General features: G+C 37.0%; 1 protein-coding gene across 7 annotated transcripts in view; it reads left to right on the top strand.

Annotated features, from left to right (window-relative positions):
• Positions 1–18,951, top strand: part of ARHGAP15 (Rho GTPase activating protein 15) — a 623,564-nt gene that overhangs the window by 425,339 nt on the left and 179,274 nt on the right. The window lies entirely within an intron of this gene.

Genomic DNA, 18,951 nt, shown 5'->3' with positions numbered 1-18,951 from the left:
TGGTTTTCTCTTTGACTCACTAAATCAGTAGGAATTGGATACCCTTATTATACTTCCAGATCAGATGGCATACAAGTTAAATTCAAAGTGATCACTTTGAAAAGCATTTCCTAATTATAACTAGTAATGATGATGATAATAATTATTATTATAAAATTAGCTAATGTATTTTCATAATTTATTATGTACCAGGCACTCTACTAAGTGCTTTACTTATATATCATTTGATTTACTCCTTTCTGCCATTCCATAAAATGTGTGCTATTATTGTTCCCATTTTACAGTTGAGGAAACTGAGGCTTAGAAATGTTAAATAATGTCCTAAAGTCATCAGGCAAGTAAGTGAGGGAGCTAGGACTAGATCCCAGATCTCTGCCTCAGAGTCTATACTGAAAATCACTGCTGTGATTTGGCATTTCCCATTCATTAACTGCTGACTACCTCCTTACAAAAATGGAGATCAGGAGTTCCACACTGTGGCACAGTGGGTTAAGAATCAGACTGTAGCAGCTCAGGTAGCTATAGAGCCAAGAGTTTGATCCCAAGGGCAGTGTTACAATTGTGTCATAGGCAGCAGCTGCAGCTCAGATTCAATCCCTGGCCTGGGAATTTCCATATGCCACAGTGTGGCCATTAAAAAAAAAAAAAAAAGTGGAGGCTAGTCTTTTCATGCTTTATGCATTTGTTAGTGACTTTCCGTTTTCTGGTATTTGTGGCAAGTACTGTTATAAGAGTTTGGCTAAAACCTTTAAAGAAAGAGAAATGCCTGGGAAAACACTAAACACCTTAGTAAGGAAGAAGCCAGGCACTGCTATTCTCTGTAGGGTCCATGTTTGGACTAAGAAGCTACTTTAACAAAATATTCTGTTGCAACCTTCAAGAAAGGCATCAAGGATTCTAGATTTCCTGGGCAGTTGATGCATTAGTGAGCAGTGCACTCCCTTGTCTGTTGTATTTAGTGACAGCTTTCAGTGACATTTTGCCGATGTGGCTCTTCCATTCTGTGAGGGCATCCCCCAAAGAAAACGAGACTATGACCTTAGATGTCAACTTGTCATCAGCCTGTGACACTGCACTGATTCTTTGGAATGATCTGTGACGTGATGATTTTTTGTGTGTGCGCGTAATTTTACAAAGGCTAGGCTTTAGCACTAAGGATGCTCCATAACTGTCTTGAAAACTTTGGACAGTGGGACTTAGAAATTGCACATTCTGAATTAACCCTCCCTCTGACATCAAAATTCTGGTTTAAGCTGCCCTTCTAGCCATTGCTCAAACACCAAATACAGTTCAGACTCTCTTTGGTATTCGATGTTCTCTTTAACCTTTAAAAAAAGGGGGGTGGGGGACAAGGAAGGCTGGCATCCTTTTTGGAAAATATTAACTATGAAGTTTCCAAGCCCATGAGCCAATAGGAGAACTATGAGGCACTAAGGGAAGAACTGACTGGGAATTTTCCAAACTGGTGTTTCTTAGTACATAATAACAAATATTCCCTCTAAGCATTTCTCTGAACTAGAGGAAGTTACTTCTTACCAGAATTTTAGACATGTTTTCTGTATATAGAAAAATAATTTAAAGGAACATTCTTAGGGACACCCTCCTTCACTTTTTCACACCCAGAGGAACAAAATATATAAATGCCATAAATCTACATGGCCAAGAATCTTAATTGGGTGTGTGGGTGTGTGTACGTGTGTGTGTGCATACGATTGTGTGCGTTATTTTAAAATGGAAAAGGATTTTTTTCCCCATTAATTTACAGTCTTGTACTTTGCATATCTTTATTCACCCAGATCTTATTGGCATAATAGTCCAAATTAAATATTGGCTTAAAGAGATGAATTTGCTTATTTTGAACATGCTAAGAATAAGCTCCCTTGAAAATAAACTACTGGAGAAACAATTTTGTGTTGCCAACTATATCTAAACTACTTTTATATAGATTTGTACCACAAAGCAAAGAAAGCAAAGCATTAAGTTTAGTAGCTATCCTTGTGCTTTTCATATTACTTGCAGCATCAAAAATTGAATAAAAGAAGAAGAAAGAGAGAAAGAATGTGAACAATTGGCAGTTTCATCATGAAATAAGCAATTGGATGAAACAGAAAAAGATCTGGAAAAGGCTTTCAAAACTTCTAGTTCTGTTCTCATAAAATAGCCCTTGTATCAAGTCCATTCATTTTTCTATTAAGTGAGTTTATATTGACCTCTTATTATTTTTAAAACGAGGTATTTCCTTAAGCCTACTTCCCTCTCACCGCCAACCACAGCAACAACAAAACAATGTTATTTGCTTTATCCTATTCCACAGGGCGGTTTTTTGGTAAGTCAAATCATTGATATTGCACCTTTCTGGCTTTCATGTGTCAAGATTATCTTTTAGCAATGATTTATTTTTCCCATTAAAGCTGAAAAGATCACTTGATCATAAAAGGGCCAGACTCTAACATGGTTCAGGCCTTTGGAAACTTTCTTAGACCTCATTTTTCAGCTACATTGAGTCAAAGAGCTCAAAGATTATTGAACCCAAAACTTGTATTGCTTTCTAGCTGCTTAAGAAAATGTATTTGTCATTAGTACATAATGCTAAACATGGACATTGAAACAGTAAGCTCTACACATGCATACAAATTTATATAGTTTTTAGTTTCACATAATATTCTAATTACAACTTTCTGAAGACATCTAGTCTCTAAAGTACACAATTTCTGGCTACTTAATATGAAGTGAAATTATACCACCCATATATATGGTGAACTATATTCTATAGTTCATTGCATACCCAGCAATAAGGAGCTGATTGAACTCTGGTGAAACAATTAAAGATGGACACCATCAGTGGGGGAAGAGCACTGGCTAATTATCCACGGATCTACCCTGTTATCTTGACTCTGAGCTGTTTGTTGATCTGAAGGGAACTGTCTTAACCCTTTGAGGCACAGAATCTTCATTTCCAAAATGGGGATGATCATGAAATTGTGAAGATTTAAAAAATTCTGAATCATCCAAGTGATAATCAGTATTAACTTTAACTAAGATGACAAGTGGTTACAGGAAATCAGAGCAATATTACTTAGTTGTCTTGATAATAATATGATACTAAATGTTAATAATAAAACATTTTGGATTTTGGCTTCCATATTATGGCATTTTCTCTGATGATAATAAGATTATTTTTCTTTGGCGACCCCCTGCTATCCAATGATTTGTCTCATTCCTAGCCAAATTTGTAGGAATTTGGGGTTCCTGAACACAAAAGAGGAACTTGGCTTTATCTTAACCTTAGGCTTTGGGAGATTCCAGATTCCACAAGAACAGCCTCCTGTTCTTCATGTTCACTGGAGAAGGGAGTGAAGTCTACTGAAATTTTAGGTTTTAATTTAGTCGTGGCTTTTCCAGTGGGTCCAGAAATTGAGTCCAGAAATTAAATCTGTCAGAGTTGTGCAACTCCCTATCTTCAAGGAAATCCCTAAAGATTGTTATAAAAATCCATCCTACCATAAATCATTATCATCACTATCAGAATTAATGTGTAGTCATTAAAAATTAGTGGAAGAACACACCATACTTACTTCTGCTCTAATCAAGCTTTAAAACACTAGTTCCTGACCCTGACTATATTTCAGAGCTGTACTGGTTATCTACTGCTGCATAACATATTACCACCAACTAGCTACTTAAGGCAACACACATTTATTATCTCCCAGTTTTTGTGGGTCAGAAGTCTGGACATAGTTTAGCCAAGTCCTCCATAAGGCTGCAATCAAGGTATCAACCAGGCATAGGTCCTAATCTGGAGGCTCAAGTGGGGACAGGTCTGCTTCCAAGCTCCCATGATTGTTGGCAGGATTTAGTTCTGCGTGGGTTGTTGAATTTAGGCCCTCATCATTACTGGCTATCAGCTAAGGCCTTGTGGACCTCCCCATAAGCCATCGCAACATGACAGCTTTCTTTATCAAAGAAGCAAGGGAGAGAGAACGGTGACTAAAGAAGTTATAATCTTTTTTAAGATATCATAAAGGTTATAGCTCAGTAAGTTTGTGCATTCCGATGGTTAGAAGCAAGTCACAGTTCTTCATACCCTAGAGGAGATTATATAAGGCATGAACACAAGAAGGAGGAGATAATCAGGGATCATTTTATTTTTATTATTTTTATTTTTTGTCTTTTTAGGGCTGTACCCATGGCATATGGAGGTTCCTAGGCTAGGGGTCGAATCAGAGCTATAGCTGCTGGCCTACACCACAGCCACAGCAATGCAGGATCCAAGCCACATCTGTGACCTACAGCACAGCTCACAGCAATGTTGAATCCCAGTGAGCAAGGCCAGGGATAGAACCTGCATCCTCATGGATACTAGTTGGGTTCATTTATCACTGAGCCCAGGAGTACCAAGGATCATTTTAAATTTTGTCTGCCACAAAAATTAAGTAGTAGAGCTTTTGAAAAGATTTTGGAGCCCAGTCATAAAATTTCAGATGGAAAAGGGCAGAGATTGGAGCTATATGTATGTGTTTTTACTGAAAAACTTCCCAGGTGAGCCAGGTGCATAGCCAGGTTTGGGAATCCTTGCACAAGACCCAGCTAGTTCTATTCTACTTATTTAGAGAAGGCATGACCTACAAGCCATAAGACATGTGAGATTCATGTTTAAGTAAAGCAGAAATATACTCTGAACCTTTTTTTTGTTAACCAATTTTGTACTGATGAGAGGTGTTCGCTTTGATTATTGATTGATGTAATAATGTTAACTTTTATGAACTCTGAGTTATGATTTGGAGTATAACTAAGAAATGAATGCCATGAATGTAACATGTTTATTATTATTATGATTAAATTACTGACATTTTTCAGAGCTGCAGTCCTTTCCCAATATTATAGATTCAGGAATAAATGAAAAGGAAAGATATTTTACCTAAGGACTTGCTAACAAAACTAAATAGTAAATAATATTTAAAATATGCAACAGAGTGATACTGATGCTGATGATAATTAATATTTAATTGAGAATCTACTACATGGCAGGTATGCACATTCAGAGTTACCTCTAACCCTCATAAAGTTTTGCAAAGTAGATGAACTTTATTATCCACATTAGTCACACAGGAAAATCATGTTTCAGAAAGACTAAGTAACTTTTCTAAGGTCACAAAGTTAATATGTTTTGAAGTCAGAGAGTGAACCTATTTTAAACTTACTACAAAGAATATATTGCTGGTTGCTGGATTCAATTTACCACTGGGGAGGGGGAAGAGAAACATTTTCTTCTTTTTAACATCAAAGAACCAAAAACCACTTCTCATTGCAGCAGTAAATACAACAGATGAAGTCCTCCTTGACATAGGGCCTGTATTACCATGGATATTCAAATCCAATAGCCAAGAAGACTGCTAATCTAGTCAATTTAAATTAGTAAGAAAATACTAGGATCTGCAGGCTCCAGATTCTTTTTCCTTCCTACCTCTCCTATCTCACCATGTACCACTCTTTCTCTCATCTCATTATTTTCCAACCATCCTAGCTTCCTTCCTTCCTTAGATGCATCAAGCTCATTTCCTTCCCAGGGCTTTGGCTTTTGCTCTTGTGTACCTGAACCGTGCTTCCTTCACACCCCTCCCCCCCCACCCCAAGACCACCCACTCTTCTAAATATTCAAATCATCTTGTTAGCAAGGCCTTTGTTGACTAATGGGTCTGAAACATGCCTCTGCCCTACCCACCCAGTCACTCTCCACCTCCCTATTTTATTTTCTTCAGAATGAATACTCTCCGAAACCGCCTTGCTTTTCATTTGTTGCTTCAGTGACTGCCTTCTTTCTCTACACTGTGGCCTCTATACAAGCAATATCTTGTCTGTTTTGGTCACCTGAGTATCCTGTTCTTACTGACCAGTCATGTAATATCCTTCAAATAAGTCTTTGTTGAATATGAATAAATTCCATAAGTAAATTAATGAGTAATGTTGGACCACCAGTGATGATTAGGCTCTAATTGAACAGTAGCTTTAGCTTTTAGGACCAGAAAAAAATGCAGCCCCAAGAAAAAAACTCCAGAATTTGAGAGTCCGTGTCCAGATGGGCCAATGACCCATAAACTTCTCCCCACTTCCCACCTCCACTATAGTCACAATCTGATTGTCTGACATGGACCATATAGGAAAGACTTGACAACAAAAAAAGAGGCAGCTGTCAAGATGGACGACCAGAGCCTGCCATAATAGCCTGGCCCATTCTGCCAAGAAAGACCCCCTAAATAATGGGTGATTTCCAACCCAAGTGGTAAGACCATGTTCAGGACTCACCTGTCTTATATGAATTTCCACAGTGTGATTTCTCTCATTGACATTGCTTCTCCCTAAGACTCTGTCAGTCCCACTTTGGCCAAAAAATATACAAGAAGAAGTATATGAGTAGAAAAGTATATGAGAAGAGTTAAGAAAGGAGGAAAATTAGTCTAGGGAATAAAATAAGGCTTTAATTAGCCTAAGAACAACTTCAAATGGGAATGTATTCATTCAAAAATATTGTCCAAAACCTTCTGTGAGTCAGGCTCCTTTTGGGTACTGAGGAGAACCCTGAGGCATGAGGCTTTGGCAGACTGTTCATTTTGGTGCCAAAAGAGAAATAATAATCAGATACACCAGATGCCTACAGACCAAGTTGAGAGTCAGGATGGGGATGTGTTAGATTAACTGGTGGGGGTTGGTAGGTGAGCAGAAAAGTCCTCATGTTGGATGGTCTGGGATGATCTCTTTAAGAAGGAGCCATCTGAGCAGAGACTTGACCTGACAGGAAAGAGAGATAAACACAGATGGGGAGGGGAGAGCAGAGCAGACAAAGGGAAACTGGTCCAAGGGAATGAGGGCTTGGATGACTTCAGTACACAGACATCAAGGAGGGGGCCAAAGCCAGCCCAGGGAGGCCCTGGCAGATCAAGATAAGGAGCTTGGTCTTTCATTACAAATTCAGTGGAAAGTCACTGGGATGGAGGGGGGTGGGGGAATAATCAGGAAATGATCTTATTTGATTTATATATTTTAAAATCATTCTGACTTCTATGAGAATAAATTGTAGAGGACAAAAATAGAAATAGGGGAACAGCTAGGAGGTTTTATAGTAGTTCAGTCAAGATGTAATAATGGTAACTGGTTTACATGAGGTAAATGTCATATTCGAATCTGTTTCCTGTTCTATGTGAATTTTGAACAATTTCTCTTTTTTTTTTCTTTTTTTTATTGTAATCAATTGTTATTTCCCCAATACATTTTTTTCCTACCATACAGCATAGTGACCCAGTTACACAAACATGTATGCATTTTTTTCTCATATTGTCATGCTCCATGTATAAGTGACTAGACATAGCTCCCAGTGATACACAGCAGGATCTCATTGCTAATCCATTCCAAAGGCAATAGTCTGCATCTATTGACCCTAAGTTCCCAACCCATCCCACTCCCTCCCCCTTCCCCTTGGTAACCACAAGTCTGTTCTTTTCCTTTAGGCAGTTAAGTGCAATGAGAATACTGAGGTCCAGGAGTTAGAAAGCCTGGATCAGTTTCCGTATCACCCCCAAGTGTCCTCTTGCTCAAGTCACTTACCTTCACAGGCCAACTTTCTCATCTTAAATAAGACTATCTCTTATTTTGGGATGAGTTAATCATGTAAAATAATGAGCCAGTTATACTGGAATATGCTACACCATGCCTTGTTTTATTGTACATCAAGTTTAGCAACGTCATTACTCTAACAGCATTTGCTCACTTTGTGTCTCTGTGTCACATTTGGTAATTCTCAAAATATTTCAAACTTTTTCATTATAACTACTGTTATGGTGATTTGTGATTCATTATCTTTGATGCTGCTATTGTAATTATTGGGGGCTCCACTAACCATGCCCATGTAAGACAGTGAACTTAATCCATAAATATTCTGACTATCCCACACAACCAACCATTCACTTGTCTCTCCTTCTCCATGGACTTTGCTGTTCCCTAAGACACAGCAGTGTTGAAATCAGGCCTATTAATAATCCTTCAAAGGCATTTAAGTATTCAAATAAAAGGAAGAGTCACACGCTTCTCACTTTAAGTCAAAAGCTAGAAATGGTTAAACTTATTGAGGAATGCATGATAAAATCCATGATAGGCAGAAAGCTAGGCCTCTTGAACAAGTTAGCCAGGTTTTGAATGTAAAAAAAAAAAATTCTTTTAAAAAATTAAAAGTTCAACTCCACTTGAATGATAAGAAAGTGAGACATCCTAATTGCTGATATGGAGGAAGTTTTAGTGGTCTGGATACAAGATTAAACCAGCCACAATAGTCCCTTAGGCCAAAACCTAATCCAGGGCAAGGCCCTAACTCTCTTCAGTTCTACAAAGGCTGAAAAGTAAGGAAGCTGTAGAAGAAAAGTTTGAAACTATCAGAGGTTGGTACATAAGGTATAAGGAAAGAAGCCATCTCCATAACATCAAAGCGCAAGGTGACACAACAAGTGCTGATGTAGAAGCTGCGGCAAGTTGCCCAGAAAATCTAGTAAAGATAATCAATGAAGATGGCTACACTAAAAAACAAATTTTCAATGCAGGTGAAACAACTTCTATTGGAAGAAGATGCCATCTAGGACTTTCATAGCTAAAGAAGAGAAGTCAATGCCTGGCTTCAAATCCTCAAAGGACAGGCTGACTCTCTTGTTAGGTGCTAATGCTCTGGTGACTTTAAGGTGAATCCAATGCTTAATTACCATTCTGGAAATCCTAGGGCCCTTCAGAATTATACTGAATCCACTCTGCCTCTACTCTCTATAAGCGAAACAACAAAGTCAGGGCGACAGCACATCTATTGAAAAACACGGTTTACTGGATACTTTTAGCCCAATGTTGAGACCTACTTCTCAGAAAAAGAATATCCCTTTAAAAATACTTCTGCTCATTGACATTGCACCTGGACACCCAATAGCTCTGGTGGAGATGTACAATGAGATTAATGATTTTTTTTTAATTCCTGCTAACAACATCCATTCTGCAGCCCTTGGAGTAAGGAGTTCTTCTGACTTTCAAGGCTTATTATTTCAGAAATAGGTTTCATAAAACTGTATAGTGGCTGGGATTCCCATTGTGGCTCTACAGGTTAAGGATCTAAGTCTCTGTAAGGATGCATGTTTGATCCCTGGCCTCTCTCACTGGGTTAAGGATCCAGCATACTGCTGCAAGCTGCAGTGTAGTTCTTGGCTGCAGCTCGAATCTAGTGTTGCCATGGCTGTGGTGTAGGCCAAAACTCTGATTCAGTCCCTGGCCTGGGAACTTCTATATGCTAAGGTGCAGCTGTGAAAAGAAAATATGTATACACACATAGCAATACTATAAATATATATATTGCTATAGATAGTGACTGCTCTGATGGATTTGGGCAAAGTAAATTGAAAACCTTCTGGAAAGGATTCACCATTCTGGATGCCCTAAGAACATTAATGAATCATGGGAAGAGGTCAAAATCAGCATCAGTAGAAGTTTGGAAGAAGCTGATTCCAAACTTTGTGAATGACTTTGAGGGGTTCGAGACTTCAGTGGAGGAAATAACTGCAGATGTGGTAGAAATAGCAAGAGAACTAGAAGTGGAGCCTAAGATGTGACTAAATTGCAACAATCATATGATGAAATCTGATTGGGTGAGAAGTTGATTTTTATATATGAGCAAAGAAACTGGTTTTTTGAGATGGAATTTACTTCTGGTGAAGATGCTGTGAAGAGTTTTGAAATGGTGACAAAGGCTTATAATATTACCTAAACTTAATTGATAAAGCAGTGGTAGAGTTTGAGAGGATTGATTCCAATTTCGAAAGAAGTTCTAGTTTGGCTAAAATGCTATCAAACAGCATTTCATGCTACAGAGCACTTGTTTGTAAAAGGAAGTCTATCAATACAGCAAATTCATTGTCTTATTTTAAGAGACTGCCCCAGCCACCCTAACCTTTAGCAACCATCACCCAGATCAGTCAGCAGCCATCAACATCAAGGCAAGACCCTCTACCAACAATAAGATTATGCTTTGAAAGCTCAGATGATGGTTAGTATTTGGGGGGCATTAAAGTATTTTTAATTAAGGTTTGAATTAAAATTAATTGTTTTGTAGACATGACATTGCATACTTATAAGACTTATAAGTATAGTATAAATATGACTTTTATATTCACTGGAAGTTCAGAAAATTTATGTGACTCAGTCTATTGTGGTATTCACGTTATTGCTGTGTTCTGGAACTGAACCTATAACTTCAAGGGATGCCTGTAGAAATGGAAGTTATATCAAAATGTGTTCCTGACACCCATTCTAATGGAGACCTTTATTTTAATACAATGAGGTATATAACTTTTAAAAGGAAAGAATATTTCATAAAGGGCTAATCTCATGTCTTCCTTATTTAAGTGTCACTCAAATTTCCCCTGGATCACCATAGCCCGGAGGAATTGCTGCTCCTGTTAATTCCCATATTAACTACTCAGATCACAAAAATCTCACATTGTGTTTGTTATCAAATGTAATTAGCAAAAATTAAGTGCATATCTTATCTTCTCAACACACTGAACACTTCTTAAGAGAAGAGATTATATCTTTTAAGTCTGTCTGTCCCTCACTTCGAAGAATATCTTACACCTGATAGAGTCTCTACACATTTGAATTAATGTATTGATCAGATCCCAAGTTGGGACATTTTCTTTAAAAAGAAGAAGGGGCATTTTGCACATGCTAGAGATCACTCTCTAAATGGACTATTTCATTGCATATTCCTGAACTCTGTTGTGGAAACAATGGCAAGAAATGCATAAAATGTTAGACTAGGTACTAGTGACTTTGTCTTCTTTTTTTCTAAACCATTTTCTAATATCCTATAATTAACACAAATTTGAAATAACAAAGGACATACATGTTTTGTTTCAAAGAATTAGGTAAGTCCACTTAGAAGGTGCCAGGGGAATGTCCATACCTGCGTTTTCTAAAGCATTTTCAGTTCAATCTCACCAGATCTTTATAAGAAAGCTCTTTACTTTGTAGATGAACCAAAATCCTGATGAGTTTAACGACTTGCTGAAAGGTGCATTTGTCTCATTCAGCTGGTATTTCCAGAGGTCACCACATGTCTCATGGTAATCTAGAGATGAACTATATTTAAAGCCCGGCTATGGTCTTTTAATGCCTGGTCTCCATCTCGGAGCCTACAGGGCGAGCAGGGTGCATGATAGTCTACTTAACATAATGTCCATGAGATTCTAGAAAGCCCATTGGAATAATTTTGTTTAAATAGCAGTTTTTCTTGCTGTTTCACTATCTCATCTTTTACATTTCTCTAGATCGTTTGTCTTTTTGTCTCACCACTCCCTGCTACATTTTTCCTTAGTGAGTGCCTTGTTCTCTCTTCTAATTAATTCATTCCTTTAATATTCTGACAGTCATAAGGGACAGTCACTCTCCTTTCTCTGCTCAAGATGTTGGAATTCCATGTGCCATCAGCCTTAGAGACTAGAGTGTGTATGTAGGTTATTATTTGATTGGCCCCAATGGAAGGAACAGTAGATCTGTCTTTCTGAGCAAAAGGCACACGGCCATTGGTTTTGCTAAGGGATAAACTCACCTGCTTAAGAGAAATCTCATGATTCCTGGAATAAATCTCTAGAGGAATTAGCTTCTTCTTTCACTGTATTCCTGTAGCATTTTGTACTTGTAGTTAAGTACTGAGTTTAGTCTATTTTTATGAATTATTTTATATTTATAGTTGTACAACCATCACCACAACCTAATTTTAGAAAACTTTCATCCCAAACCCCAAGTCTGCTGCCCCCCTACCTCTCTCCTTTGGTAACCATAAGTTTTCTAAAGTCTGTGAGTCTTATTTCTAATTTGCAAGTAAGTTCATTTGTACCCTTTTTTTTAGATTCCACATATAAGTGATAGCATATGATGTTTGTCTCTCACTGTCTAACTTTACTTAGTATGATAATTCCTGGGTCCATCCATGTTGCTGAAATGCCATTATTTTATTCTTTTTTTGTGGTTGAGTAATATCCCACTGTATGTATGTACCGCATCTTTATCCATTCCTCTGCTGATGGATGTTTAGTTTGCTTTCATGCCTTGGCTACTGTATATATTGCAACAGTGAATATTGGAGTATGTATATCTTTTCAAGACACATTTTTTTTCTAGATAGATGTCCAGGGGTGGAATTGCTGGATCTTATGATAGTTCTATTTTCAGTTTTTTGAGGAACCTCTATACTGTTTTCCATAGCGGTTTCACCAATTTACATTCTCACCAACAGTGTAAGAGGGTTCCCTTTTCTCCATACTCTCTCCAGCATTTATTGTTCGCAGACGTTTTGATGATGGCCATTCTGACTGGTGTAAAGTAGTACCTAATAGTAGTTTTTATTGAATTTCTCTAATACTTAGTGATCTTGAACATCTTTCCTTTTTATTTTTCTAGTCATCCATATGTCTTCTTTGGAGAAATGTCTGTTTAGATCTTCTGCCCATTTTTTAATGCGGTTTGTTTATTTGTTTGATATTGAGCTGCAGGAATTGTTTATATATTTTGGAGATTAATCCCTTGTCAGTCACTTCATTTGCAAACATTTTCTCCCTTTCTATAGGTTTAGTCTATTTTGCATCGCATCTCTTCCTTTCCTGACTGTTAGATGCTGGGAAGTGAAGAGAGCTTCACACTTACCTGCGGATTTCCCATTATGCCATCATGTGCCAACCACATTTTAGGCCCTCAGTAAAGTTGTACCTGCCAGAACCTGTAATTTGTGCTTGCCAAATACTCAGCCAAAAGAGGTGTATGCCTTGGTGTTAGCATTACACATCTACCCCAGAAAGCTACCTGACTTGAAATTGGGGTCAGTCATCAATCAGAGCATAGAAGGACCACATGTTCTTTAGAGCTTTCAAGTCACTTCACCCTCACCTCTGACATCTCCAAAGACACTGAGCCTCAATGAGCCTACTTCCTCCACACTCATTCCCAAAGCACCCAACCAGTTTCTCTATTCTTTCCGTCCCTCTCCCTTTCCTCTTACCCTCTGCTGAACTTTATCGTCCCCATTCCCAAGAGTCTGCTTGCTTGGACTTTCCAAGGTGACAATCTGTTAATCTGAGTGTACTAGTTCAGGCATTTTACTACATAATAGCCTAATATAAGGGGCCTTCTATAATCAGGCCAGTAGTGAGAATATCAGGTTTCTTTATAGGGTATTTTCAACAAGAAATGTTGACTCACCTCAAATCACACCTCTTAGACCAGCTATGCCTGGAATTTTCTTTTTATGACTCAAGAAAAAGCTATACTTCTCATATGTTTATTCTTACTGTTGAATTAATATAGTCCTCCTGAATCCTAAATTCAGGTGTAATTTCTGTTCTTAATACTAATCTAGTTATCTAGTCATTTCTCCTAATCATAAATTTTAAAATATCTAAAATATAATTGAAATACAAAAGACAATATAAAGAACCATCTAAAGCATTTTAAAAGTGAAGTATACTAGCTCGATACATTCAAACCTCCAAATTACAAAAAATGGAAATGGAAAAATGGACAAAATATTTTAGATGTATCTGTGTATTCATTTATACCACCTTGTATGTTTGTAGAAGAAATAATGTTCAGGTTCTTTTATTTCACTAGGATAAGAAAAGGAAATGTAGCCTCATGACTCAAAAGTCTGTAACTGGTATTAATGAACTTTTAAAATGGTAATTTTAATGCTTACCCCAACATAAAGACGCCATAGAGCAAAACCTCTCATTTCTTATCTGCTGAAAGCAATGTGTTTGCATCCTTTACAAAATAAAATGGTTGAAATAGGGTTTTTCAATGGTTTAAAGTTTCAAGGACTTCTCTTGTTCACAGTTATTCTTCGAGAGAAAAGAAATTTATAAAATCACATCCCTTAATGGTCCCTCTGCTTGAGAATGGAAATATTCCCAAATATGTTCCACGGCTGGAAAATCAAAAATAACATGTAAACTACAAATATGTTAGCCAATTGAGAATATTTATTAACTAAATAATTTAATAATAAAGAAAATGCCTACTTGATTAATTGTTACAGAGTAAAAATTACAATAAAACTGTCTTGATCAGTGCTTTGCAGAAGCGCCATTACTGTCTGTGCAGTTGTTTAACAAGGATTTAATTGGAAAGATAAGTGAATGCACATTTAAAAGTATTGTTAATTTGCTTTATAATCACCCCATCCTTCACAGTATTGACAGCACAAGGCACAAACCCCTTTCTGTTTTACAAGTATTATTTTCCATATGTGCACAATAAATTCTGAAGCAGTAATTGGAAATTTTATGGGTTCCAACATACCTAGTATAGTGTGTTTAGAGGTACACTCTTCCTTTATAAGAGGTAACTCAGTTCTACTTGTTGGGAAGAAATGACAAATCTGACATATACTTCCCTCACTCACCTCAGATGTAATCATATTTTGTCCACTTATAGAAAAATTGCATCTTTTATATTTTACATTTAATAAAATCGGAAAGGAGAAAAATTTTCTGAACTATTTTCAGTCTGTGACTGTTTGTATTATTTTCTTGAAAATGTGTGTAAACAGTAGTGGTTATAACCAAGGATGGTTTCTAGACTGTATGGATGGCCTTTTTTGAAAATAGTTGCATTTGAACCATTAAGGGAGATAAGAAAACAGGCAAAGAACATCTTGCGTGCACGATCTCTGTTTTTATAGCCATACTCGCTAGCACCCAGACACTCCCCTTACCCTCACAGAGATTTTGGAATTTGGAATCCTCTGGTCAAAAATCCAATCAGTATGATTCTCAAAACCATGTGAGTGCAATGCCTCAGATTTCTCAGGGTGGGAACCTTGCTGACCAAGTCTCCATTGCCAAAAGCCTCAGAGACCTTCTTTGTTGTTGAACCTAGAAGAGGTCATTTGCTTAGTCCAAAGGAGCAAGAGAGAATACATTATTTTTTGCTAATTCTGAAGGGGTGACAAATCCCAGGTTTTATGTCAAAGAATAAAAAGAACGAAAATATGAGCCTTGTCTTGAAAATAAAGAACTATACTTGAGCCTATTTCAAAGGCAAGTGTTTTCCAATTCTCTGTGATGGCTTGAAGATAAGGGCTTCCCAATTGATCCTGATGAGAGAGGAGTGCCCCAAAGAGTCTTAAGTCAGGAACACTAAAACTGTGAAAAGATATGGAAAATATTCTTAATGTCCCCTTCAGCCATGCCCCTATCTTACTATAATTAGTAGAAATATTCTAAATTTTGGTTAATGTGGATGTTTTTTCTGTGGACAGCAAATGCTTCAATTGTGAAAGCTTAGAAATTCTTTTGAGGAAAATTTTCATTAGAATCCTTTTCAGTATATACTCCTTTGCCCTTCTGATAAAACATATTGTGGTATATCTCATATATTATCATGGGAAAAAAATATTTTTATCTTTAGTTTGACTAAAGATCTAACCTCTTACATTTGCATTAGCTTCTTATGCTTGCAAGATAAAATAGATATATACTGAGTTTCACATGTCTAGAGTTTTGTCAATGAACGCTAATAACCAAACAGTTAAAAAAACCCTCACCAATCATGTGACTCCTTATTTTCATTTCCTCCCGCATATATGTATGAAAAAGAAATGAAAATAATTTTAAGGTGTGTACATATGTGTGCTTGTGTGTTCTCTTTTCTTTCCACGCATATAATTTCCCTAGTAAAATTCTTCCATGCTAAGTTTCACAATCCCTGTATCTGCATGCACTTGTGTGTTGTGAAAACCATATATAGGCACATATATGTACATACTTTAAAGATTATTTTTATTTATTTTTTAAATTTCCCCCTTAGAGGCATGGATTATAAAACCGTTGGTCTCAGGTGAAAGTCTGTTTGCAACCAAGACCTTTGCATCCCCCATTTCAGTAAGACAGAGCTGAGACTAGTGCAATAGTGAAATGTTCAGCTGTCTCTTAATTAACTGAAATGAGGAAAATGCAATATTTTGATGAGAGAACCAGGATTCTGAGCAGGATAATGGAAAGACTCCATGTTTCGGTGCCTTACTGCATCTGATAGAGCCACGGGGTGCAGGAAAGTGATGAGGCCTTTTTATGCTCCAGTAGGGGGAGCTTTCTTTTCCCTCCTGTACAAACAGCATGGTGCATGTGTTTAAATCCGCCATCCTAAAATGCAGACTTTTCATTTTCATTTTGCAAGTGGGAAATTTCACTATGTGATGGGCACATTACTCTTCTTAGCGACACATTTTGTGCAAACTCATTTGGGAAAGAATAGGAAATTTAGAATACTGCCTTCATATTTCTTCTGGAAATGTTAGCCTGAATCCATTATTTCCAAACCTGATGAGGATTACAGTTCATTTGTATTTCACAGCAATCCATATTGTATTCTGTTTTGTGAAGTAAATAAGAGATGATACCATTCTAATAGTGCCTGTATTTTGTTTCCCATATGAATAGTCATATTCTGGGGGCAAGAGGGAAGGAAAAGGAAGCAGGGACTGGAGTACTTGATTTAGCCTTCTCTAGATGGAATATGTTATTTCGACAAAGAAGTGCCCTGAATTATTTTATAAATAATCTAAACTGGAGGAGGTGGAATATAAACTCACTTAGGTCACTCAGTACATCCATATTCAAATGACAATATAAAAAGCACTGTTCGGTAACACCCAAATCTATATCTCTTATTTAACAAGTTTAAAATACTCATGGACTAACCTGATTTGACAGCAGTGTAGGTGGATTCTTATGTGCCAATGAAGAAAATTCTTTATATACAAAATAATTTCCCACCACCATTTCACTGTGCCTGAAATGCCACAATTAGAAAATCAATTCATCTGGCTAAAGCAGGAAAGACAAATGATTTTACCTCTTATACTAAATACAGTTGATTGTTAGTGGCTGACTAGATGGTTGTGTTAAGAAGGATACTGAAGCAGTGTCCTAAAGAGAATGAGTCCTGTGATCCAGTAGTGATGTATGGCATGGGCATTACTTTTTTAAAAAGATGCTAAATGTGCTTGCCACAAATTTTCTGTTTCTGGGTTATGGTGTTGGATTTATAAAATTTGATTATTAGAATACAAATCTCATTTGAGGTTTACACAGTAAGGAAATATAATGAACATAAATCCATTTATCAGGCAGGATAGCACATATCTTAATATACCTCCTAGAGAATATAGCAAAGACATTATGGAAGAATCAGAAGAGGGAAGGAGTATATGATAAAGTATGAAGAACTCAGGATAAGTCCTAGAAGCTTAAGAGCAAAAAGAGCTTTGACTCTAACAATGTGTAAGATGAAAAAGACTTAACCATTTCACTAAGATTATCCATGTATTGCCCACTAAATTCCCTCTTTGGCAGAAGGTATGCCTTAACTAGTTTGGTTGACTCTTTTTCATTAGGCAAACCATGTATGAGTCGATTCCCAGTGGAATGACAGGAAGACTAAGGTAATCTTCCATACAAGAAATGTCCCGTCCCAGTTAATGACTTTAGCAGATGACCATATACACTGTCTTTCTGTCTATAAAACTGTCATTTAACTGTGGATAGAACAAACCCCCTAACTGAGAGATAAAAGCAAGTCACATGAAATACAGAAAAATTGAAATGGTACACCTAACCACATCTTTCCACTTTACTTTCACTTTGGGCTCAGGTTGATGAGATTTATTTTCATTAGGACATATTTTTTGACAGACCCTGAAAAAAATAGATGAAATCATCATCTGTACAAGATCTCAGCCCATTCCTTGTATCAGCTAAAATATAGTCCTATTCACTGAGGATAAGGACAAAACATTTACTTTTTTTATTTATTGATAAATTTGATCTCTCACTATGTAAGAATGCAGGTGCTGAAAAACTCAGCAACTTAATGGTAAGAGTAAGTAAAAAATACAAGTTAATCATTTGAGATTCTTTGGATTTCAGGAAATAGAAAACCAATCCCAAACTGACTTAAAATAAATACTTTTTCATGTAACTAGAAAATGCAGAATGCAATCCAGATTCAAGCGTGACTAAAATTGGGAGCTTAAACAACCTCATCAGGACCTAGTTCTGGATCCTTCAGCTCTAATCTCCTCCATGTTGGCTTCCTTCTCAAGTTCTACAGGGTGGCAAAACAGCTGCAGCATCTCTTGGTCAATATAGTGGCTACTTCTAACTAGTTCATCAGGAATCTTTTTCCTTGACAGGCTTGAGTACTAGTGACTAAAATTGGCTTATTAACCAATGTCCATGAATCAACCAGTGGGGCTACGGAAATCAGATGGGAAAATTGGTTTAGACAAAGGTCACAGGTCCAGACTTGGAGGTAGGGATAGAGTACCATCCAGAGCATACGAACCAGGATGGAGGAGAAGGATGCTCCCTTGAGGAAATTTGGTGCACTAGGTCCAGAAGTAGGATGCTTTCCACAATGAGTAGATTAATTTTTACTGTTAAGACAATGAGTCTCATACCAGGAGACTGGAGTGTGGAAGAGACATTGGGCATCACTTAAGCCATGCTCTTATCTTCAAGAAATACTTGAACATGCTTAAAACTCTCTAGGTGAATTCATTTCATCAGGTTTGGTAGCTTTTATTAAACATGCAGTAATTGCTTTGGGAGATGATGTACATAAACTTTGCTATAATCGATAGGTTCAGGAAAGGGGTAATTGCATCCCAGTTATATTCATTAGCTCACTCTAGTACAATCATGGGCTCAGCATGTTCTTAGCTTTTAATTAATCTGTAATCTTTGAAATGTTTTAGGAGCAAAACCATGCTTTTAAAATATTTAGGCTACCATCATTGAAAAGAAAAAAATAATAAGTACATGAAGGTATACAAGCAGATATGGACCAAGATATATAAAATTACAACATAGAGTATTA

Source organism: Sus scrofa, chromosome 15 (assembly GCF_054392235.1).
Source record: "Sus scrofa isolate SSC_HxYL_T2T_F1_AM1 chromosome 15, Sscrofa_HxYL_maternal_Yorkshire_Landrace_v2.0, whole genome shotgun sequence".
Lineage (NCBI taxonomy): Eukaryota > Metazoa > Chordata > Mammalia > Artiodactyla > Suidae > Sus > Sus scrofa.
Note: the sequence above shows the minus strand (reverse complement) of the source record. Positions and strands in the feature narration are given on the sequence as shown.